Source organism: Ctenocephalides felis, unplaced genomic scaffold (assembly GCF_003426905.1).
Source record: "Ctenocephalides felis isolate EL2017-DRISC unplaced genomic scaffold, ASM342690v1 CF-g0.4_SCAFFOLD_01886, whole genome shotgun sequence".
Lineage (NCBI taxonomy): Eukaryota > Metazoa > Arthropoda > Insecta > Siphonaptera > Pulicidae > Ctenocephalides > Ctenocephalides felis.
Genome location: NW_020538040.1, coordinates 39,586,934 through 39,614,036, shown reverse-complemented (window position 1 = coordinate 39,614,036; position 27,103 = coordinate 39,586,934). Strand labels below are relative to the sequence as shown.

At 27.6% G+C, this 27,103-nt stretch overlaps 1 protein-coding gene and 6 non-coding genes across 8 annotated transcripts in view; 1 reads left to right on the top strand and 6 right to left on the bottom strand.

The window, feature by feature from the left end:
- The window catches only part of LOC113376748 (nuclear receptor subfamily 2 group E member 1-like), a 352,594-nt gene that overhangs the window by 17,941 nt on the left and 307,550 nt on the right, over positions 1 to 27,103 (top strand). The gene's annotated exons all lie outside the window — the stretch shown is intronic.
- On the bottom strand, positions 17,028 to 17,099 carry Trnae-uuc. The gene has a single exon. It is a non-coding gene; the product is annotated as a tRNA-Glu (tRNA).
- On the bottom strand, positions 17,511 to 17,582 carry Trnae-uuc. Its single transcript has one exon. It is a non-coding gene; the product is annotated as a tRNA-Glu (tRNA).
- On the bottom strand, positions 17,974 to 18,045 carry Trnae-uuc. Its single transcript has one exon. It is a non-coding gene; the product is annotated as a tRNA-Glu (tRNA).
- Positions 22,803 to 22,874, bottom strand: Trnae-uuc. The gene has a single exon. It is a non-coding gene; the product is annotated as a tRNA-Glu (tRNA).
- Trnae-uuc lies at positions 23,111 to 23,182 on the bottom strand. Its single transcript has one exon. It is a non-coding gene; the product is annotated as a tRNA-Glu (tRNA).
- Positions 23,910 to 23,981, bottom strand: Trnae-uuc. The gene has a single exon. It is a non-coding gene; the product is annotated as a tRNA-Glu (tRNA).

Sequence of the window (27,103 nt, the reverse complement as noted above, 5' to 3'; positions counted from 1 at the left end):
AAATATCAATGCGGCATCCACGAATAATAAATTTGATTAGAAAACGCATTACGTTCTATTTCATCGAAAATAATCTCTAAATTTACAAAAAAAAAATTCAGGATCTATGCTTAAAATGAATTGTCGTGTCATTTCATCGAGTTTAAAATATTTACATTTTGAAAAACTTGCCGCCCCCTAAATTATGCCGCCCTAGGCCCGGGTCTCACGGGCCTATGGGGTAATCCAGCACTGTTTATATTAGAAATTCATGTTATTTGTTAATAAAAATGTTTAAAAGATAAATTTGGTTATAATTCTTCTCCCCTAGAACCTAACTATATATTTCAAAATTAAGGTGGCACTCTAAAATTTTTTTTTCACATGTTCTATGTATAGTTCTCCGTAACATGAACTATCGATTTTTGATCGGATCAATAATGGAATTTTGGCAGTCCAAAAATGATCAAAATTTTGAGTAAAATTCGACATTTTTTTTAAAACGCCGTCAATTTTTTTTTTTTTTTTTTTATTGTAGGTCATTTTACAGACAATATTATCTAGTTGAACGAGATTTTTTTTTTTAATTTCATCCACGTAGAAGGCCGGAATCACTGCAGCAGTGAAGGGCCTTTTTTTTCGCGCCGTTGGAGATCGACGATAACATAAAAAATATTTAATTTTTTACTTCAATAATTTTACTATGTATTCTTAGAACATGTGTAAATATATTCTGAAAATTTTGAAATGATTGATAAAGTTTTTTTTTTAATATAAATTCCCAAAAATCACCTTTTTTAGGCGGTTATACTAGTTGTGCCCCTTAAAATACAATTGACACTCTACAAATTAGTTACTAAATTAATCGGTTGAATCAACGACCTAGCAGAGTATAACTCCTCAATCACTTTTCCTATTAATTTCAAATAAACAATAATATTTCATAGATATATGTTCAATTGCATTTGAATTTGTATTATTGGAAATTCTAATTTTACCATGTGAAAATCACCATTTTTATTTGTGTAAAAATTTAATTGGTTTTTCTTAAATTATCACCTGACTTACATTGCGGTACTGTATGAATGTAGAAACTGCTAATATATGTTATATTGATACACATTTAAATAAGTCTTAATAAAATAAAAGAGCAATTTCTTTAAAATATTAATTAATGCAATGTCATTTGATTGATGTAATATAAAAAACTGAATAAAAAACTAATAGCAATTTAAATCAATCTCTACAAGTTATTTTTCTATGATCATCATCTGATCCGCATGGAGCCAATTGAATACTGAACAAAGCAGCTATTCTTCAGATCATAATGGAACACATAAAAAGCTCTCTATATAATAATCTATAATTTCTATTTATTCGTATCTGGATGTATAATATTTCTGATTTGTAACATTGTGATATCATACGAATGTGCGATGACCTAATCTGACAGACATATAAATAAACGAGAACAAGAACGGAAAGGTCGTGATGTCTACAGTAAAATGAAAGTACAATTTCTAGAACTTGATGATACATTGTCGGATGTGATAAAGCGAAATACACTGTGTACGTATATAAATTGAGCTTGTTTGAAATCTATCTACATCACAAAATTGATTGGAAGAAATAATTCAATATATAAACTATCTAGTAAAGATTATTGCAGAAAATTTCTAATTCACATTTGAATTGCTAGTATAGATATGACTATTCTATGCTGATCACAGGACATTATGCTAATTATTATTGATTTATAAATGAGAGTGATTTATTAATTTTAATCATTTTTCATATTTTTATATTTAATTTTTAGATTTTTATTTTTTTAATTTTTTATATAGTATGATACCAATATGTCTAGTTAAATAATTTTGAAATTTTGAATAAATGCGCGAACATATAATTTGCCAATTTTAGTACTTTTCTTTAATGGATGGTTTTTCAATATCAACCAATTTCAAAAACTCATTCAATCGTAGTTTAACAAGAGTCTTAGCTCTAGAAAACTTTTGACAATTATGCTTCCAAAATTTCAATAGACAATAATAACAAAAATTCATTATAATAACCGAAAAATCGTCACAGTTTGACTAAGCTCTAAGTTGCACTTAAAAGCTTATAATGTTCAAACTGAATAAAATAATTTTCTCGAGTTCTTGGAAATCCTGTACATATGGTAGAGCGGAGATTAAAAGTTCACGGGTAAAAAGGTCCGCCACCATTATCTTAAAATGGTGGAAGGACTAGAAGTTTTTTAACAACGATATTTGAAAGAAAAGGGCAAAATATGTTTTATCTGTCATCACCATGATTCCTACGACTTGGCTATCAGGTGATGACGACAAAGAAAAATCTGAGTATTTTTTTGTTAGTTTTTTTTGTTAGTTTTTTTTGTTAGTTTTTTTTTGTTAGTTTTTTTTTTGTTAGTTTTTTGTTGTGAGCCCTGTTGTTTAGTTTACGAGATTTTAATATAATTTTTGAGTCAATGAGTTATGTAAATGTTTTATAAGATATATAGTTATTTCTAAGTTGAATTCATATTTTTTTTTATAGAATCTTCATAAAAGCATACATGTTGGTGGGGTAAAAAGGACCAACTGAAATTTTACCCTGGCAAAGATGTCAATAATAAAAAATAGTAAATAAAAAATTAAGTGAAACAAGCAATTTTACAATAAATAAAATAAGTTCGTAGTTATTCCAGCTTTGTTGATGAATATTTCTGACGAAATACCAGATCAAAGTTATACACAGTGTTATCTTTCTAAAAAACATGTGCCATAAAATTTATATTTAGCATTCGTTGAACATTGTAGCTATTATTTCGTAAAATTTCTTTAAAATTAAAAATAAGACGTTGGACATGTTTGCCTCCTGGCTGTCCCCTCTTGTCGTGCCCGCCCTACCTTAAATGCATATATAATTTATTTATTTATTTATTTATTCATTTGCTTTAATATTTTAATTAATCATATTCTTTTTTTTTTCAGGTAAGAACTGATCAAATATTATCTGCATGTACGAATTCATCGATGCGCACGGTGCAAGGTATTTAACCATATTTTATATTTGTATCACTTATTAGTTATTTAGATTTCAAATGGCTAATAATATGACGTCACTTATAACAATTATTGGTGGCATGTAGTAGATATTTTTAGTATTTTTGGCATTTATGGTATTCCCTAAAACTCCACAACGTCATATGCCACAATGACTTTCTTCTACATTTAAGAGTCAAATGATAAAAAATTGCGTCGATTCGATGATACAATCATCCAAATGATCATCACCACACACCTTTTGTTCTTCATTTAATTATTCGAAAGCAATTAAAAGTGTAATATTTTTACACTTTACTTTCTCTAGAGGTTCGTAAATAGTAATTATAATTTTATACTTTTAATATTGCATTATAGCGAACAGTATTGCAAGATATCGGTATTAATTAACACAGACAGTTCTTCGTTACTTACAATTGCACAATCTTATTATATAATAAATATTCCATTTTAATTTGAACCGCGCTTGACTATATATATTTCGAGTATTCCGAGTATTGAATTATTTTGTAACACCTTTATCTGATATTGATAAATTGAGTAGCTAGTTAATAATTTGGAAATAGTATGAAATGATCATTATGGAGTTTTGAAATATAAGTTTTCTTCGGGCTATGAACAATCAAACTCTTGATTCAGAATTTATATATATATATATATATATATATATATATATTTGATATAATTAGCAGCCAATTCATTGAATTCGAAATGAAATGTTTTCACTTCTTCATTTAAACGTTTCAACACTTGATAAGTGCCACCCTTAAGCAAATCATACCAGGAAGAATAGAACACAAAGTTAAAATATGTTTTTAATAAAAATTTTAATTTGTACTCTAAAACACCGAACTATATAATAAAAAATAAAAATTGCATTCAAATTGTGATGAATAAAAATTATATTCATCATTACTCAAATCGCACTATAAATTTTGTGTTGTATGCTTCCTGGTATAAATTGCTGAATAATGACAAATTTCAAGTGCCAAAACGTTTAAATTAAAGTGATTTTTTTTTAATTTCTTAATTCTACGAATAGGCTGCTAATTATTTTAAATAATGGTTCATATCTATATCAATTTTTTATATCTATATTTATTTATATAGATTTTTCAATAAATTGATACATGTTTCTTTTTCGAACAATTAATCTTATAAATAAGAAACAATCACTTTTTGTAGATGTTTAATTACGACTTTTTGGAATTAGATATGTTCAATAATCAGGTTTTTCCATCAAACATATTTTTTAATAAAAATTTTAATGAAGATGATTACAGAATATTTCACATTGAGAAGCATTAATTATTTATTTGCAATATTGATATATAAATCCATATTACTTTCTTTGTCAAGAGCACTTATAAATTATTTAATTATTCCTATCATGAAAAAATAAAAACAAAAAATTATTTAGTTTGAAAATTATGAGCTTTTAAGTGCAACCTAGAACTTTGGTAAAAATGTGACAATTTTTCATTATTGTGGTTGAATTATTATTAATTTCATACATTATTTTAAATTATATCGAAAGTTGGCGCATTTAATAAGGATTGTAAATTGATGAAATTGTTTACTGTTTAATGATTTAAAAGGGCGAGAAAAAAATAAAAACTTAATGTTATTACACAATTATACTATTGTATATAATAGACATCGCCCTGGTCAAATTATCATTTGCAATATTTCTTTGGACGTGACAACAATTCTGCAACCTTATATTGATAACATGACTAAACATATCGTTATTATATCTGACTTTTTATAAAAAAAAATTATAAGCTTTTGTAAGGTCGTTTATTTTTTACGTGAGGCTTAGAACGGGGGAAAGTATTAACTAAAAAATCACGAAATATTACTAGGAGGGAGGAGGAATGAGATATCATGTGCATTCATTTTTCACCTGAATTATAACAAACATCCATTTATTTTTTAAAAAAAATTATCTATTTTTAGGTACTAAAAATACATTGTTTTAGGTTAGGGAGATGAGGTATTTTTAAATATCACTACCTATCACCAAGAAGTCCAAAAGTCCTTTAAAATCAATTACGTCATCAATGGACGGCTCCTAAGGCGGTGTAAAAAAGTGACCATATTTTTTTTAGGTCAAAATCGGAACGGTTACTTTTAGTTATGCTAATCCGGGACGGGGAGCTAAATAACTTAACAATAATTTCAAGTAACAAATACTATTCAGTCAGTATTTCAAAATCAAAATTACTTAGTAAGACTTCATTACTCGATTATGTTATATAATATATAAGCTATATTGAGAGCCGTCTTGGAAATTTTGAATTTGGTAACATACTGTTTGATATAAACATATTCGTCCTATGTATCATTTTCAGATATTTTATGGGTAATTGCTATTTTATTATCAGGTTATTGCGAAGATTTGTTTTGAACAAAAATCCGGGACAATCTGGGCCAAAAGTTCTAAATCCGCGACAATTATTGCTCTTGTGTCCAGTGCTCCCGAGACAAACCTGGGACACTGGGTTGAAATCTGGAACTGTCCCGGCCAAAACGACACCTATGTTCACCTTAATCATATATATGTATATTATACAGTAGAAACATAATAATTCCATTATACTAGATTATCAAATTCTTATCCGTGGTTTTGAATCCATCTGAGCAGTTTGTTGCTGCCGATTTGTACCTGTACGACGTATATGAGAAATCCGAGAAGCAGTACTTAACTAGGAATGTTATTTATTCAATAAACATTATCGATCCGTATGCGGAGAAAAATCGTGCGATAATAATCTGCAGTTATTACCGTAACAATCATATAATCACGCTAAATAGTCTTAGCTTTCACTTCCTGCTCAGGAGGGCGTGTAGTTCTTTTTTCGCGTTTAATTCTTTGCACAATAGAGAGAATGACACGATGATTATTTAGTATTGAATCAAATCCTATTATTGATTTTAGATTGTACAAATATTGTGTTTATAAGTGATTGTGCTTGCCTTTATAAATACAGTCACTTATGGCTTCGCGGAGATATGGTGAACGGAGACATTTGAATGAAAACCACATTAACATGGTAGTAACAGATACACAGGGATTTATAACAACTCCAAATCATACACTGGGATTTATCGCTTAAAACGAAAGTTATTTTAAAACAATAACATATTTCAATAACTCGCTCGTAATATATCAAATATTTTAAATTTATTTATGCTCAAATGAGGTTCTGTGAAAATAGTTGACTGCTAACAATAAGAAAAAGGTAGTATTATAGGAGTACAATTTTTATAGAGCCTTTTAAAGATTTTACTAGAATTTTTTTAGTATCACATTTCTGAGATAAGAAAAAACTCATTTTTTTCAATAAAATTTTGTTTGCCGATGTAACGGAATTTAAAATACGTGCTTTAAGTTACTATATTATTATAGCTACTGCATTGAAATTATATAAAACAATTATTTCAAATGTGACAAATGTTTCTTTTGTTTTCAATACAATATCAAAAATTTTGCCTAGAAGTTACTAGTGGCTACTAGCTTTTCAAAAAATCATATTTATATGCATAAAATATAAATATATAGGGTGTAGAGCGGGGCTTAAAGGTCTGCGAGTAAAAAGGGTCAACACCGATATCACAAAAACAAATAAGGTTAAGAATTTTTTAACAATATTTGAAAGTAGAGGGAGATAGCCATCGCCTTGATTCTTACCAGGTTGCTATCGAGAATTAGTCGACAATGTTTGAAAATCCAGAACAAAAGGATTTTCTTTTGTTGCAAGTTTTTTTTGGTTGTGAGCACTGTTGTTTAGTTTAATGAGACCTTAATATAATTTTTAGTATACGTTATTTAATTGTATTATAAGGTGTATTGCTAATTTCAAATTAGATCTAACAATTTTTTTATAAATGTCGGTGGGGTAAAAATGATCAACTGAATTTTTGCCTTGGCATAGGTGTAAACAACAAAAAATACTAAATAAAATAATAAATTAAGTTTAGATAAATTAAATATAGTTATTCTAATTTATATACCTTGTTATCACTGCAAAAAATGTACCCAAGAAATTCATATTTTGCATTGGTTGAAAAGTGTAGCTATTATTTATTATACCTCCACAATTAAAAATGAAAAATTTGGTGAAAGGTTTGGTGAGCTAAAAATTTATATGCACATTTTTTTTTAATAAAAACAAAAAAAAATTGTCACACAATTTTTTGGTGTTAATGAATTATGAGAATTTTAAGTCACATTGCAGGTTGAAAAGCCTAGCAAAGGTCAAATATTGAAATTTTTTATCTTCACAACGTTAAAGAATTGAGATTTATTATTTATTATTCATCTTATATAAAAGCTATAACCTTTAGATAAAATATCGATTTTTTTTATTGAAATATTTTAATCATATATTTTATGGGGTACGATCCTCCAGACCAGATTTAATAAAATTGGCTTATTTAAATCTCTTAAAATGATTAAATATTCTAGACAATTATTTTGCAATAAAATGATGAGCGGATATCAATTTTATATTCTGCATCCGTTCAATGATTTTGCCACCTTCGAAGAATTCATTCATTGTCAAAGAGTGATCTGTAGGCGCAAATTCAATAGAAAAAATGACATTGAATACACATTGTTCCTCTCCATTAGAAAATACCATTTTTTTCAATTAGCGATGATTCAGTATTCAATTCTTAAAATATTGAGAAATGATCGATTCAAATCGAGAATGAAAATTCCCTCAGACAAATCGACGACACATATTCAAACGACCTTTGCCATAAACAGTAAACATTTGTTAAAGCTTGTCAATAGTACATTCGGAAGGATAAGTGATAGATTGTTAAAACAATCGAACATAAAATCCATATGGATTTATTGAAATTACCTGAGATATCATTGTGCTTTATCTGATACAATCGTATTGGTAATTCATAAAAAAAACGTAGAAAGGAATTTTAATAATTTGAATAATCGCGATCACAATTGCCAAGCAAAAGTTTAGATACGTTTCTGATTTATTAACTCTAAATAATCAGTAGATACAGAACCGAATTGGTTTGAACAGAAGCATGTAGCCATCCTAAAAAAAAAACAAATTTTGTCGCATTCAGACAGGTAAATTAAAGACAACTTATTTTGCAAATAAGTCGATGAGTTATTTTATTACCCAAAAGAGTAAAATATGTTGAAAAGGATATTCAACGGTATTAAAATATTTTTTGTTTCCATTGGACATGTAATCCGTCCTGCATAATTTTGTCATAGCTACTGTCCCGTAAGCCAACGTAATATACAGAACTGCGCAGGTATGTCATTTACGAAAGGTAATATTATTATTGACTAATTTAAAATTTTATATATCTTATTTCGTTTTAAAATCAATCTTTGACATTGTGTAACAATTTCTGTGATTGTTAAGTTGTATAAATAGTTATCTTGATTAATGTAAAAAAATCACACCTGGGGTTAGTTGAAACAAAACTTTAGGACAAGTTGTAACATACAAAAATTATATACAGATTAAGTGAAGAAAATTCGATAGAATGAATATGTAGTTTGTACGATGTGGGCAAATATAAATTGTTATAGGTTGACACTATATGTTTTATTTGCATTATAATATTAATTGTAGCTTGCGTTGATTTATGATAAAAATGCGTATTACAGAAGACTTAAAATATTTTACTTGTAAATTACAATTTGCGTCGATGTTTAAAAAATCACTTAGAAACATGTCAATTTTTATTAAAATGAGTAAAAAATAAATTATCAGAGGCATTTTTGTCGTTTTTTATTGTTAGTATTTGCTCAGGTAGATGTTACAACAAGCCCCAAACACAAGGTAAATTGTACCACCTTACTTTTTCTAAAAATTGAAATGATGAACAATAATTGTGGAATTATTTTTACTTGATTCAGTAGAAGAATAGTTACAGCAACTATCCATCCAACTGTTGCAATCAGCCCATAGTTCCCCTATAACTGATGCCTGATTATTATTCAATTCTTTTATATATTTTATTTTTAACTTACTCGAAAAAAAATTAGACACAAAATATAGTACAGAAAAACAGAATAAAACATGGTGAACAAAATAATATGTAAGTATATAAAGAGAATTTTTTTGCAGAAGAAAAGTGCATGATAATAATGGCACATTATATATATATATATATATATATATATATATATATATATATATCAAATAACATATCAAAAAATATTATCATTTATTTATTTGAAGAAATTAAATTATTTTTAGTGTTGATTTAGCAAGAAGTATTAAATAATCCTATCATATTCCCACAATGAAACACTATTTAATACTCCCATATGAATATTAATAAAACCCTATTCTGTTCGATTTCCATAACCTAGATATGTACATATGACTGTGATTTAGTACGTATTACTTAACCGCATTAAAACACGACAAACATTCAGTATTACTAAATCGAAGCAAAAAATTAAATGGATAAACCATAAACCACGTCGTTTTATGGAGAGAGAAACGAATACGACATTATTTTTTGGCATCGTCAAGTCTTGTTAGCAAACGCTTTTTTCGCCAATATCCCGCCAAAGATTAACCAAGCGATAAAAGGTACGAGCTTTCACCTTCATCAATCCGATATATGGTTATAAAATAATACCGTACATGTAATTATGAACCAAAGATATTTATTGCCGATATATTTAATTGAATATGTAAAAAAACAGTTATTTTTTTAATACTTCAGTGGAATATTTAATAATAATATAGTTATTGTAATTGTTTTTAGAGTTCTATATCCAAAAACCTAGAATGACATCTTAATAGTACTTTTAATTGGATTAATTTTTTGTGTACTTTGGCTTATATAACTGTGGTACAATATTTGAAGCCTATGAAGAGCGGTTGAATTAAGTTAGCACTTGTGTCAGTCAGTCAAAATGTTCTATTTTCTAATTTTCATGAATTTGAAGAACAAAATTCTAAATTATTAATGCGAGAAGCCGCCTTTGGAATTTTGCATTGGGCAATTTTCTCATTCCTAACGTATTGTTTCATATAAGCATACTCGTTGTTTTTAAATCATTGGCAGATAGCTGTAATTTTATTATCAAGAAATTGTGAAGCATCAATTCAAAACTATACTTTTTGAAAATCCGGGACAAATATTGTTTTTAGAAAAACTCGGAATACAATGTGGAAATTCAGGACTGTCCCGTCCAAACCGGAGCGTATGGACGCTTTTTTTGTTACCCTATTTTTGGATTTGGAACAAATATTTGGTTCATAGAGAATCTCTTTTTTTATTTTTTTCTAGTATATATACAATCAAACTTTTCAATGTACTAGATATAAAAAAAATAAAAAAAATGGCTTCAAAATTTTCCATATGTTGGCTTATGAACTTGTCTTTTTATACTTAGATGCATAACCAAACACAAGCTGCTCATTTCAGCATCACACTTCAGTTTTACCAAATCAACTGAAGATCTTTTAGCCCGTAATAAAGCAACTTTAAATTTTTACCACGTTTTTATTGCGTTGAGATTTTATTGACCAGATCGAAGTGTGATATGTCCGTGATGGATCGATTAATATGTTTTTAGCGCAAGTTGTAAGAATGCATATAAAAACGTACCAATTATATGTTTAATTAAGAATTTGTAACATGCGAATTTTATATGTTTATTGCCGCTGTTTGATGTAAATTATTAATTCCATCTCAGATTTCGGACCATCGAGCAGAATTTTGGTTAGTTGATTTACAGTACACATACGGATGTATATATATAAGATCGTTTGCCAATGCCAGTCAAAAATGATCATTAGGCATCAGATTATCAGATAGTTTATAAAGATTTTAATAAGTAATCTTTCGCCTTTTACTAAAAAAATCGGTTCCTTTTTAATGTTTATCCATTACAGTGTAATCGTTAATTATTAACTTCCCGTAGGGTAAGTTATTGTAATGGGCCGAAAATCGGAATTGAAAATTTTTACATTTCTCGACGTTTTGAAGGTTTCTGAACGTTTTGGCATACCTCAGAAAAAATGGATGTGTGTGTGTGTGTGTGTGTGTGTGTGTGTGTGTGTGTGTGTATGTATGTGTGGATACAAATTTCCAGTCACGTTTTAGGGCGCACGGATCAACCGATTTGAATGGTTGAAAAAACATTCGATTCCTATTGATTGGGAAAAGAGCTGATTAGGTTTTGGCAAAGGCAGGTCCAGCCGTTTCGGAGATACGGAGCAAAGAGTGCAGAAAATAGAAATCGAATTTTTGAGCGAACGGAGTATCCGATTTGAATGATCTAAAAAACATTGAATTAGTAATGATTGGGAGAAGTGTTTATCAGTTTTTGGCAAAGGCAGGCCCAGCCATTTCGAAGATACGGAGCTAATTATGTAAAAAATGGCAGTTTTTGAGAGAACTAAGCGTCCGATTTAAATGATTCAAAGAACTTTCTGCTTGTCTTAACAAAATAATTGATTTTGGATTTCTTTTTTTTTTTTTTTTTTTTTTTTTTTTTTTTTTTTTTTTTTTTTTTTAGTATTTTGTATATCGAAAATATTTCAGATTTTATTTTTAATTCTGACTATAGTTCTAATATACTTTAGAAATAATTTCAACTCTGCAATTCGGTATATATAATTCTTATAAATATTAGACAATGTTACAATATTTATAATAATATATTTGAAAACATTCAATATTCCTCGAACATTTCGTTACGGTGCGGGAAGTTCCAGCAATTTGCCTCAAGGCACGATGCCATAATTGCCTCAAGACAGAATTCCACTTACAGCTAGTTCTTTCTAAATTTGGCATAATGTTTAATAGACTGCAATTTCAAATACTTCTATCCTATACTACGACCATAAATAAAGTTAAATCACAGAGGAAGACGATTTTTGCAGGAAAATCAATGTTTTACTCATGGATATAAAAAAAATTCATTTACACACTACAGGTATGACTAAAAATTTTGGCATTAAAATAAATTGAGCTATTAAAAAACAAATTTGTTCTAAAAATTGTAGTGTATAATTTTTTATATAGAATTTTAACGAACATATTTAGATATTTGTTAAAGAGATAATTAAAGAGTCAACTGATGTGAGAATTGAGAATCATCATTTTTTTTTAAAGCAATTCTACATTTAACATCACTTATATTTTGGTGTAAATAGTAATTCAAAAAAAAAAACAATGACTATTATTTCTGACTAAACGGTAAATATTAACGTAGAATATTTAAAAAAAAATTGAACTTTTGAATTGTAGACGTGGATACAAAATAACGTCTGTCGGGTCAGAACAGAAACGAATTAGGAACAAATAAATATGTATGTCATTTTCCATTTTTTAATTTTTTATTGTATCGCGTAGTAAAAAAAAAATCCATTCCGATTCATACCTGATTCCATTGCATACCGCAAAATACGAAATTACTATAATTAAATCTAAAATTCCGTACACGTAACAAATTTCGAAACTTTTGTAAAAGGCACTACCAGTGAGTACAAATGTACGAAGATATGTAGACATGTGTGCTAATGTGAATTTATATATAAACGGAAGAAGATTTTATTCTGAAGTTTAGTTAAATGCAGCATTTATAAAAAAATCAATTTTATGTATCAATAATTTTGGCAGCGATCGCAAAATGCATGTATAAGTTAGATGTATTCATTCTCATAGTACTGATTTTTCTTAATTTATCTTCTAAGCCTATGCGAATTTGCTCGTAGAATAAGTAATAAAATTAGATAATAATGAGGTGAAAGTTTTTGTTTGAATCGAAACAGTATATAGTCACTCTAGAAAATTCAATTAATTCTAGTCCATAAGTGATGCAAACAAATATCATTGATATGCATTGCATATACACTAAGCACTGCATGCATGATATTGATAATTATTATTTTTTTCGCAACGCCCAATATTTTTGCACAATGACCGATGATGTAAGACGAATTGGCAGTTATTTTATTTGTATGTGGAAGAAGCAGAAAAAATGTCTTCATACACTCTTTTGTATCTGCACATATTTTATCTTTTTAAGTGCTAATAACATGTGTTATAAAGAAGTGATACAATACCTGATGATGTTCAACTGAAAGCACCTATTAAAAAAAATGTATCTATTTTTATCAGACTGTTTTTGGAACTACAAAAATAGAACTTTTTTGGTCTACTATGAAGTTCTTAACCTATTAGAATCAAAAATGACTAATTTACTACATAACGTTATGTTTATATAATAGAACAATGATTGTTTGATTTTTTTCATTGCATTTTGCTTTTAATATATCTTGAATTCTTACCAATAGACTTTTTAGAGCCTTCTACTTATATACTTTCTTTGGAACTTTATTATAATGATACCCATCTATCATGACTCTTGTTTTCTTAAAATAGAATGCATCTTACCAGTAAATCATTGAAAATCGGTTCCAATAATATTTCACTCATCAGACCACTGTTGATATCTGTTTCAATAAACAACTTGTACAAAACTGCTATTTTTAAGAAATTGTGTTTTTTTTTATCAATTTGGATACTGAAATTATAATCTATTAGACTTTGTGATTAAAGTAAATAACATTTTCTACACATTTTGTTCAATTTTTATCCAAAATTAAACATTAATTTTATTGCATTTTTCTTTGTATTCAAATTATTTTACTTTGCTCAAATAGAAAGAGATATATGCATTTTTTCATTGAATGAATCCAAAATCAATTTTAATATAAAACGTGTATCATGTTGTTCATATATTACAATTCTTCAAATTTGAAATATTTCAATTAAGTCTTCACTAACCTTTTGAGTAGGTTTCAAAAATGAATTAAACTTTTTTGTTATTCTTATTATTTTTTGCTACAATTATTATTTTGTAGCATATTCAATAAATATTAAAAAAATATATGTATTTAAATTGGAATGCAAAAATAGTCTAAAACATTTAATTTTGTTTTGTGTATGTGTAACAAAAGCAATTTCAATTTAAAAGCATTTACTAATTTATTGTACTATTATTAAATTGAAAAAAAAAATGTTTTCTTAAATAATTTTTTGAGATTAATGCAAAATAAATTTTCTAGTTCATCCTGGCTAAATTGCAAATAAGTGGGAGTGAAAAATATAATTTTTTCTCGTTTTCAACTGTTCAATATATCACTATAAAATGTTATTATTTAATAACTGGTTGTACGTAGTTATGTTTAAAACTGTCCCGTTTTCAATATTTCTTGCAAAAATCGATATAATCAATTTGATTCAACTTTTAATAGTTACTCCGATAAATTCATATAATAGCGTTTTATAATAAAAATTTGCTTGTATTAAACTCGTTCCTCCATAGATGTCGTTAGGGGTTGATTTGCTCACTTCGCGTGCCTCGCGTTGCGTAGTATAGACCAATGCAATGTGCACTATATATACAAAGTAAATATTCATACAAATAAGTATCGCGTTTGACTTCCGATTTCCAGATTCTTCTTCATCTGATTCATCTGCATCTGCATTAGATTTTCACATATCTGTTCACTTTTCAAAATATATCCAAACCATGTTGACTCTCGAAAGGGAATCAGGCGTGATGCTTTTGTCATCTTGTAGGGTCACAGTGTGTATTATGACTTTATACGCATATATTCAATATTATACAGAAATAATTAAAATTTACCAACTAATTAAAAAATAGTTGCTTACAAAGAAATAATTTATAAATGCATCACTCATTTTTAAGGCAAAAGCATCGTAAAATAATTATTATCTAATTATTCAAAAGCAAATAAATATAGCAAATAGATAAAAACGGTTATGCAGTTTTGAGAGAACGGATTATCCGATTAGATTCAAAAAACATTTTGCTTAGGTGTGCAAAATTTAAAAAAAAATCAAGTTTCAAAAAATTGAAATTTTCGAAATTTTTCACCATTTTCAGAAAAAATATTTTTACAAAAATTTGAGAATATTTCGAAAATTAAAAAAAAAATAGAATATTTTCAAAAATTTCCAAATTCTCAAAATATTTAAAATTTGCCTTAATGCACGATGCCATGCGCTCCACTAGTTTATAGTAAAATTGATAAAATTTGCTATGACCTATTAATTATATTTTCTAAGTTTAAATTAAGCTTTGTGTAATAAATTTTTCATGCGTTTCCTCGATCGTTAGCCCGCGCCTCGTCTGAAATGTGTTGTAACCTGGTTGCAGGCGGCGCACCACGACTACCGATAGTGCATGGTAATAATGTGCGTGCATTTAGCATTTCACTTATTATACATAACAAGCCGCCTGTAAAAACTAGTTCAATTGCACGTGCTAGAACATAGTCTCTCGGTTACCTTTATTAATTTGATCAATGTGCTCGTGCAGAACTGTATATTGGCTGATTTAATTCGAATTTTCCTTATAAGTAATACTTGCAGCGGGGAATTAATTTTATTGACAATCCTTTAAACGGCTTTTTTTAGTTTGGGATCCTCCTCGACCACACCTCATCATCCCGAATGAGAGATTGTGATATATTCTTCAACTTCAACATTTATAGTAGCTATCACATAAAACATATGTCTGACACATGCGTTTTGGAAGAAGGTCACGTCAATCACAGATCCAACGCGAACTGTGCAGTATGTTTTGCAAGCTTTGGTCTATCAGGAACAAAACCTGAAAATTTCTTGGCCCGCTACAAACATAAAAAACTGATACGGCTTGCCGAGTCGAAACGTTTTAATATAGGGCCATGTTAGTTTTATATGTGTGATATGAAAAATAGTAATAGCAATAATATCCTGAATAATTCTTATATGGTAAACTATTAGTTTATATACAATAGTTGTTAGGCAAATGTTCAACAATTGAAAATAAGAACTAGTGTTGCATGGCACCGTGCCACACATGCGTTTCCAAAAAAAAAATTAATCAATCTTTCATTCCGTCAATACCAGTTAAATGCTTTTCGAATCATTCAAATCGGTTGATTCATGCTCCCCAAATCGTGGACGAAATATTGTATCCAAACATACATACTACACACATACTACACACACACCACACATACATCAATTTTTTTCTAAGATATACTAAAATGTTCAAAAACCTTTGAAACGTAAAGATATGCAAAAAATATATATTCGATTTTTTGCAATTACTATAACTTACCCTACGGGAAGTAAAAATATCATTTCTGGTTTGTTTTCTTCCGTTGCTTATTATTAAAAGCTCTGGTGTGTAGGTTCCAGGTTCGATACATAGCTCGGAGCTATCAGATTATAAATTTCGGTGCATTATTGCTGCAATATCACAATTAGAAAGGATTCTTTTTGGAAACTTTCTTAAATAAATAAAACTTCATCTTCCTCCTACTAGCGTTCAGAGACCAAAAACTCCGATTCTGTTGAAAAAAACTTGAAGTGGTATTATACTAACAATTCTTTAGTTAGTAATTAAATTAAATTAAATAGAGTGAACTTGCGGAGAAATTGCGGAGAGAAATTAATATTTTTATTTTCTATTATATTTATGATTGGCTTTTGATATTTTCTACATCGGATATATTTAACTAATATTTAATATTTAAATGACATATAATAAATCACTAATATTGTTATTTCGTGTTTAGGGGCCGTTCAAGTATTACGTAAGCACTATAGAGGGGCGGGGGGTTGTTGATTTGCTTATTTTGGGTTGACATGGGGGGCAGGGGAGTCTGGATGATGATTACGTCATAGGTAGTATTTTTATTTTTTTACATTAATTGCGAAATGTTTACGTAAGCAAAGGGGCAGGGGGCAAGAGCTTTGCTTACTTTTGCTGACAAGGGGGATGCGGGTGGTAAATAATTGTAATAAAAACGATCCCTTATACTTGAATATTGTAAACCATAAATAATACATATAAAAGTATTTTTATGTCCAAAAATTTAATATACAAAGATAAATAGAAAGAATTCACAAAAAATAGTAGATTTTAAAAAGAAAAAATATTTCCCATACCGGGAATCGAACCCGAGCCTCCTGGGTGAAAGCCAGGTATCCTAGCCACTAGACCATATGGGAGTTGGTAGAAAAAGAATAACACGGAATTAATTATAATTTAATTTATTAAATTTAATTATTGAACCGATTTGTATAAGCCTTTAATATTTCACGGGAATCAATTTGGACACCAAATGTATCATCATGTCAATTTTTTTTCATATTAAATAAAAAAATGAATAGGTAATTTTGAATGTTTATAATAAAACACGTAAATTAATTAGCTCGTATGTTAAATTATTTACTTTCACTGAATCTTATGAGAATATAAACTGCACAACTTAAAAATAAGACATAGAATGAAAAATTTGTATATTATATCATACTTATACAAAAGTATTATTTTTTGTGTTTAACAATTTAATATATTTATTTTCAAAAAGTAATAGAATGTATTAACAAAATACTAGGTTTTGAAAATGAAAAAATATTTTCCCATACCGGGAATCGAACCCGAGCCTCCTGGGTGAAAGCCAGGTATCCTAGCCACTAGACCATATGGGAGTTGATAAAAAATTGATTAACACGGAATTAATTAAAAGTTAATTAATTAATTTTTATTATTGAACCAATTTTTATAAGGTTTTAATATTCTACAGGAAATAGTTTGGGCACCAAATTTATCATCATTATCAAAGTATATAATAATAGATAATTTTGAATTTTTACAATAAAACACGTAAATTAATTAGTTCGTTGGTTAAAATATTTGCTTTGATTGAATCTTAAGAGAATATAGACTGAAAGGGAACTTAAATATAAAACATAGATTAAAATTGTTTATTTTTCAACAATAATTTTTGTCAAATTATACTATCTCTTATGTACGATAACTTAATATATTTGCGTTAAAGTAAAAAATGAGAAAATACTACTAGGTTTAAAGGAAAAATATTTCCCATACCGGGAATCGAACCCGAGCCTCCTGGGTGAAAGCCAGGTATCCTAGCCACTAGACCATATGGGAGTTAATAACTATTAAAATAACACGGAATTTTAATTAATTAAATTCCCGAAGGAAAAGTTAGTTTTCGCGAAAAAAATCATCTTACTAATCTCGATGTTTCTACTCATTCTGAATCGAATGGGATCAAATTTGAAAGAAGTATGTGAGTCGATTTTCCGTTCAAAATTTATCAAAGTCTTTAATTTTGCCGTGCGCTTGAGCAACTGTTGAAAATTTTATCTGACTAGCTGAATCTCAATTAATTGATTAAAATAATTATGTTAAAGTATCGGGAGATTCATGCAATTTGAATTAAGGCAAAATGCTACTTTCAAACAGTTAATTTTTATAAATAATCAACTTTTTAAAAGACTTGAAAAAATATTCCACGGAAATTAGTTTGGGCACCAAATCTATTGTTATGCCAAGTTTCATCAAAATCTCAGACGAGTAACAGAAGGGTTGTCCTTGTTAGTTGATCGATCAGAATTGTCTTACATGAATAGAGCACTTGAGTTTAAGCTTGAGCACTGGAAAATTAAGTTTTGTTTATTTATTAATAAAATAATTGGTAATGCATGGTGTTATTTTGCTCGGGGGTACAATATTAATAAAATCCGAAGCTAGATTGCATTGCAACATTGACATTCTCCTTGGTATGCAATCCGACTGATTATTACAAGCGTAACAAAACTAAACATGTCACAGCAAAATAAAAGACAAATATGTAAGCATTCGATTTGTAAACCAACACTTTTCCTTATAACAATGGTTAGATACTTACAAATGCAGCATACATACAGACATATGTGACCATCCAAATTCTAATTAAAAATTAGAAAAACTTTATTCTTAGTAACAAAATTTGCAATGTTTTGGTACTAATTAAGTTCAATGTATTCAAGCTTTGTGTCATGAACAAAAAAACATGGATATTATAATGAACAATTATTTTTGTGAATGAATAGCAATGATCTCGTTGTAGTAATACAGGCATAAAAAATAAGGCACTGAAAATTTCTATATATTATGCACATCCTTGACCAAAAATAAATGTATCACATTTGGCTCTTGTATTTTAGTTTTGCTCAAAAGATATCATAACAGCAATAAAAGTGTATGGAAAAAACATGCAAATTTACCTCACGAATGGTATGAGAAAGGATTGATATATTTTGGTTTAGCAATTTCTATGTCAAATTTGCACTATGTTCTTCTAGATGTTGAATTCACCATCATGTTTTTGTGTTTGTTTTGTAAAATGGCACTTTGAATAAAATATATATGCTTTTTATGTCTCGGCGGCATCCGAGTGGGAAGGGTTAAATTTGACTTTTTTAAATATATCAAACAAAAAAATATTATGCTGTTAATGGGTTTGATCTGATCAAATTTGATTTAGTTCAATATCCTCAAAGTCTAAATAATAAACTTTATTTTTTTTTTTAAATTTGATTTTAAATAAAATTTAAATCTTATCGAACTTTCTCATTCAGTCGTGATATATTTCTAAGGTTCATTCTATACTCTTCACTATCTGCAATGTTTGTTCATTTCTAAAAACTCGATGTTACAATAAAAGTGGTTTTAAGTTATGTTAATCACATTAAATTACCAGTTTGTAAATCAAACATGTATTTTGGATACATATTGATGTTTACTTTCTTTCCAATTTCTCACGTGTCAATAACATTTAACATGCGTTTTATTTCGAAATTCGAAATTATAATTAATTATGCAATAATAAAATGATACAAGTTGTTTATTAATTTTGTAATAATAAATTAAATATAATCGGAATATGAATATTTTATCTTATTTTGAAAATATTTTCTAACGTGTTTTGTTTGATAATTTGATAATAGAGATAGAATTTTTGTTTCTATTGCAGTGGTTTATTGAGCTACTGGAGAAATTTGTAGAATATGTAATTGCAACTTTTATTTTATTTATTTGTAGTAATAAGGAATATATTGTTAAATTATAAAATTTTGTAAATGGTATTTTATGGTCACTTTATGGTTATATTATGATTTTAATTGAAAAGTGAAAGATTTTACTTTTTTTTCTTCGAAACTTTTTTCTTTAATTAAACATATATTAAAAATATGTGTAACCTTGTAAATTTGCGATATCACAATGTATTACTAATTTTAATTTTTCTATGTCCTCGTATCAGTAAGAAGAGGTATTTACAATTATAATTTTTAGTAAATGCATTAAATACTAATTTGGTCTTTGGTGAGTGTTTTATTATAAATATAGTATCAATGGTAAAAACTGTTTTTTTTTTTCAATTTTTAAACAATTCAAATTGTATATAACTATATAAAAAAATCTGATATACCCGAAGCATAGTAAATATTTATGAATTCAATTCTAAATAAAAATATTTTGAGAAAAGGAAGGGTTTTTGGTCAGATAAATAACAATAAAATTATTTCTGCAGAAAAGCAATATTATGTTAGAAACATTTCTGTCACAATCAAGCACTTTTTACACACTAACTTGTAATTACTTCTATTTACATAAAAATCCATAAAATATTCAGAATCACATCAACGTTTCCAGAAGACTAGTGAATAAGTTTTAAAGACTAGATTTTGAATGATCTTTTCGGCTCCATAGTCGACAACAAACTGTCGTATTTTTATTTTATTATTTTAAACTAACTAAAAATGCTTAGTTAAACGTAATTCAGAAATGCTTCCAGTAAGTTGTTTCAAGTATAAAAATGCTGATTTAGCTAATATATGCAAGTGTTAGTACATTACAGAACGATCTGTGAAGATAAACTTGATCTACGTAAATTACGTGTAATCTTTCAGACGACAGAATTTACCAGAATTTCATTGAAGCCCACCGTACTAATAAATTATTCATTAAAATATAGCAGTGGTGCATAACAATATATATGCATGTACACTAGGATGGTCCTTAACATGGACATTTTCAAATTTCTTTGCTCCCAAGGGCTCAAATGGTTCCAAATTGATAAAGCACAATTCTCCGAGTTTTAGCTCTTAATATTAACTTTTAGATAGTGCGCAATTCAAACTTCGTATGGAAATAGAATGGAAAAAAAATTGAAAATTAAAAAAAAAATGTTTTAGGTATAACTTAGCGACAAATTAATGATTTTTTTATTCATTCATTTGTTCGCTAAATTACATCTAAAAACATTTTAAAAATTTTTGAAAATATTTTCATGCTATTTCCATACAAAACGTTGATTGATTTGCGCAATATCTAAACGTTAATATTAAGAGCTGAAACTTTCAGAAAATTGTTTTTTATCAATTTGGAACTATTTGAGCCCTTGAGAGCAAGGAAATTCGAAAATGTCCATATTAAGGACCACCCTACATTGTACACACATATACCTAATTACTAAATAAATGAATTTAAAAGAAATTAAGTAGGTACTGCATCCACAATGTTAAATCAATTACAGTTGTTTCTGTAATAGTAGGTATTTTTATAACACTTAATCTCTGCATTCTTGTCGTGGCAATTTATTCGATATTAAGTCGATCTTAGCATTCCTGACGTCGGGGATTACTCTTTACACTTTTATAATTTTTTAATTAAGCAATGCAGCGAGAGCGCAAAGATAAGGCGAATATTTCGGTGTAATTTATATTCCATTTGATACCCGGCATCCAGTACTTTATTGAGTTATCATTGTTGAACTGGATAATGGAACAACTTATGAAGTTATAAAAGTGTTTCCCCATATGCCATTTTCTCCAGATCGTGTTTTAATTATCGAGCTGATTCCGAAGGACAACACTTTTCGATTATAAATTCGCATTTATAACTTATACCATTGCTCACTGATTTCTTATATGCCTATTAAATAATATTAAAATTTTTATTGGAGCTTTTATTGAATTTTATAGCGCTTTAAACTCCACAACTTTTTAAGCTTGCTAATGTGTTGCTACAATGTACTCGAATTAAAATGGATTCGCAATCAGTAAGGAATTTGAAATTGCAAATATTATTTGTATGAATTTGTTCAAATGATTTTTACATTTTTTATAATTATATATTTGTTTTTTATTTCAGTATTATCGCTATTTTTTAAATGTTATGAATAGACATAATTAATGGTTGAAAACTCCATGTAAAACATTTTGTTTATAAATATCTAAGATGCAATTGTATAAACTTATAAATAGTTATCTTACAATTAGTCATTGTTTGTAAGATTCAGCAACTCGCTTAATGCCAATAATATATAGTTTAAATATTTGTAAGGTTTAATATTGATATTCTTTTTTCTAAGACGTGGGTTTTAAGAACGTAATTTAATTTTTTTTTTCAAATTTTCAAGCAATATTTATGTAAATAAATTTTTTCTTCGACGTGATTATATTTTTCAGTTTACAGAAACCAAAATTTTGTAAAAATAGATGGTCATTTTTATGAAAAATGGATATAGAAATTTTTTATGAAAATTCCGATAAATTGGTCTCTGATGGACTATTTCCTATTTTATTTAAAGTATATAACTTAATTAATTGCTTTCAAATTTCCGAATAATATACGGAAAACAAGATGTAATTCATTATTTTTTTAATGAGGGAGTGAAATTCGTCTTTTTTTTTCTCATATTTTAAAGGGAAAATATGAAATTTTATATCTATATGCAGCTACAAAAATTTTGTTTTACTAAAAATAAAAATATATGTGATCATAAGGTTAAAATTTGTGTGAAAAATACTAATAATGAGAAAATTCTAGTAATTATAACAATTAAAAAGAAAAAATATTTCCCATACCGGGAATCGAACCCGAGCCTCCTGGGTGAAAGCCAGGTATCCTAGCCACTAGACCATATGGGAGTTAATTGTAAATGGAAATATAATTAATTAAAATTTTATTGATTAATTGATTAATTTTAATTATTGAACAAGTTTTTATAATTTTTTAATATTTTACGGGAATTAGTTTAGGCACCAATTGTATCATCATTATCAAAATAAATAGGTAATTTTGAATTTTTATTAAATTAATTAGCTCGTTGGCTAAAATGTTTGCTTTGATTAAATACTACTAGGTTTTAAAAAAGGAAAAATATTTCCCATACCGGGAATCGAACCCGAGCCTCCTGGGTGAAAGCCAGGTATCCTAGCCACTAGACCATATGGGAGTTGATAAGAAAATGATTAACACGGAATTAATTAAAATTTAATTAATTAATTATTATTGAACCAATTTTTACAAGCTTTTAATATTTCACAGGGATCAATTTGGGCACCAATTGATGGTGCATATCATCATACCAAGTTTTATTAAATTAAATAAAAAATTAATAGGTAATTTTGAATTTTTATAACGAAACACGTAAGGGGTCGTTCATTAATCACGTGAGCGAGTTTTTAAGGGTTTTTGGACCCCTCCTCCCAATGGTGATACATGGTGATATTCAAAATTACACCCCTCCCTCACCAAACATCACGTGTACTTTTAGTTACGTGATAGAACTGTAACATTTTTGATTTTTTTTTGGAAAATGTTTGATTTTTTTTTTAAATTAGTTAAAAAATAAATACACGTGATATCTTTCTATGCTTTTTCCTCCCCCACGTGATATTTCGTGATTTTCTTTGTCAAACCTCCCTCCCCTAAAAACCTCACGTCATTAATGGACGCCCCCTAAGTTAATTCTTACGAATCTTATAAAAACATAAACTATTCAACTTAAATATGAGAGATATAGAATGAAAATTTTGTTTCTATCAAATTATACCTCCAAAATACAAAAATTTGTTTTTGTATTTAACAACTTAATATATTCATTTTCAAATAATAATATAAATCATTAATTATGAATGAGAAAATACTAGTAATTATAAGTATTAAAAAGAAAAAAATATTTCCCATACCGGGAATCGAACCCGAGCCTCCTGGGTGAAAGCCAGGTATCCTAGCCACTAGACCATATGGGAGTTGTTAGGGGATAGAATAACACGGTATTACTTGCAATTTAATTAATTAATTAATGTTTATAATTAAAACTTATTAAATATATTATTAAAATTAATTTTATAACCTCATAGGCTTATTGTCTTTACCATTTCACAAGAATCACTTGGTGTTATACATTGTTAGAAAAATAAAATTTTGTCGCTTGGTTGTATGTTAGAGATATCACAAATAAACACATTTTACACATGATTTGCTATTTACGTTTATTACATAAAATATTTAAAATTACATTGACGTTCACAGAAGACTAGCAAATGATTGAAAAGATGATATTTAAACTTTTATATTTTGGAGGTTACATTTGAAAATGTTGCCGGTTCGGCGGCCGACATCAGACTGCTCTGTTTTAATGTTTTAATCATTTGAATTAAACTAAAATGCTTAGTTAAACATAATTACAAAGATCTTTCCAGAAGGATTGTTTACGTGTAAAATAATGCTGAATTAACTAAATGCATTTGTATGAGCAAATTACTGGGAATGAAATATAATATTACAATGAAGTTTAATAGTCTTGCGACAGAATGTACTAGAATTCATTGATGTCCAACGTAATATTAAATTAATTATTGAATTATAGCAGGGATGCACAACAACATATACACCCCGTTTTACTCGTTTCTGGTCTTACACGGTTTTTGAAAATTATTAATTTTGCATTTACACCAAATTATAAACACGAATTTCTAGTAGTATTTTTCTATGATGGAAGTGTGTATATAAGATGAAAGATAATTCGTTTGAAAAACTAAAACAGAGAGCATCATTGTTTCTGAACTTTGTCAAACTTAAATAAATTTCTAATTTTAATTTTACCTATAATTTAAAATAGGTTTTTTTACATTTGTTAACACATCATTGAAAGTGTTTAATATTGAATATATCTACATTAATTTTTCGTTCAATGTGTTTGTTATTCATCATAATAAAAATCTGATGGAAGTGGCTATTTTTGTAGTAATTTTCGTTTAGCACGGTTTTCCATATGGTCTCTATTATCCGTGTAAAGTGGGGGATACGTGTATTCATATGAATGAGTAAATAATAAAATGTAATTAAATGAAATGGTTTAGGTCTGATTACTTACATAAGTAAGCAAGTAAAAATTTAGGGTTAAATGAACTTTTAATCTAAATGTGCTTTATTGAATATATTTTCGATTGGTTACTGTGTCTGATTCTTTTCTCTCGTTATACAATAGATTTAAGAGAATGGTTAAATATCTATTAAATGGGCAGTATGTCAGTGTATGATAATGAAATTATTATTTCAGTCGACATAATTACATGTCGAAAGGACAAAGAACGCGTCTGTTGTTGGACCAACGCATACGTCGATTGCTATATCAACGGAATGATTTAGTGACTTTTAGAATGTTACATGTACAGAAATAATATATGTATTACAAAACAATGTATACATTTTTGAGATTTTATCGATTCGTAATAATTTATGATTGTTCCCTTCATGAACGATCGAATTTAAAAATGTAGAGTATTGGAGCCAACTTGTTGAGATGGCACTGCGTGATATCAGATACGATTTCCGCAAGAAATTCAATCTGTTAACATATCAAATGCACAAGAAAAAGAATCTGTCTGGGCAATATCGGTTCTTAAATTCTTTAACATATCAATAACAACAGATATATATGGAATATTGAATGTAATATATCATGGAGGATGGGCTCGATGCTAACCATAAATTATATAAATGAGCTCACCGAAATTGTCTTGGATGTTTCTAATAAAATTAAGAAATAACTTAAAATATTTTAGTTAACTACAATATATTCTTTGAGATGTTTGATACTTGTAAAACTGATCGGTTCAACGTATGCAGGTTCTGTCTACTCTTTCATATTAAATTTAACTTGTATTTGCTTAATCTCTAATTTATCATGTAAAACTGATTATTTTTGCCGAATTGAGGGATTTAGGTTGAACTGTTCGATATCAGTTGTCCATCATATCACTCTATTAACTGTAAAATAAAAAATGATTTAATTTGTTATATTAAGGGTAAAAATACTTATTTCAAAATATGGGTAAATTGACATAGCATATGTACAGTTAATATTACCTTTCAAAAGCATGATATGTTCTTACTTACTTTGTTTCACATGCACATAAAAAGAAAAGTTGAGTTCTTTAAATTTAATAATAAATATTCGATAGTTTGAGGAATTTTGTCTGTGACAAATATAGGAAGAGTTCAGACAACTAATTTTTTGTCGCTACACATAATTAAATCTTATAAAATGAAAATTAAATCTTTGTATTTGTTAAATTTTTATATTATAATTGTAATTTAAAATTCTATTTATTTCACTTTCATACGAATATAAGTAAATCGTAAATTACTTCTATAGACAGTTTAAAATTAATTTGCTGAGCAAATATTTCATTTTAACTGCTTGTATTTTATTACAAGATCTTTTTTTTATTAGAGATTAGTATAATAACATTTTATATTATCATAATATGTATATGTATAGCAAAAAATAAATTTATATTTAATTTGAATTAAATAATTTCTTTTGGTTTATTTATAATCCACGATCATGTATTAAAAGAGGCATGTATAAATATTACTTCATATATTTCTGCCAAGTAAGACAATGAAATTTTAACCAAACGCATAATACGTTTAATATTTATGTAAAATTATCAAAATTATTACAACTATACTTCAATAAAATATATTAGAAAAAGGCTCTATTTTCACATATTTTTTTTACATGTGGGGCCTGGAATGTTAAGTTCATTCTCAATTTACATGATTTTCTAATCTAATATTACCTTTATATTTATTGTAGTATTTAATTGTTTGGTGTGTTTTTGTAAGATTGTATACATAATGGGCCTTTTAGTGTTATTATATTATTATACTTATTTCTGTATACTTTTTATATGGATGGTGACACATTTTATTCTCGACAATTTTAAGTTTGTACTGCACAATTTAATAAAATATCATATTTTATTTCCAAATAATTTATTTTAACTTTGAACAAAAGTTTCAATATATATATATATTAAACTGAATATTTTATGCTTTATATGTCTGCCCTCCTAATCCA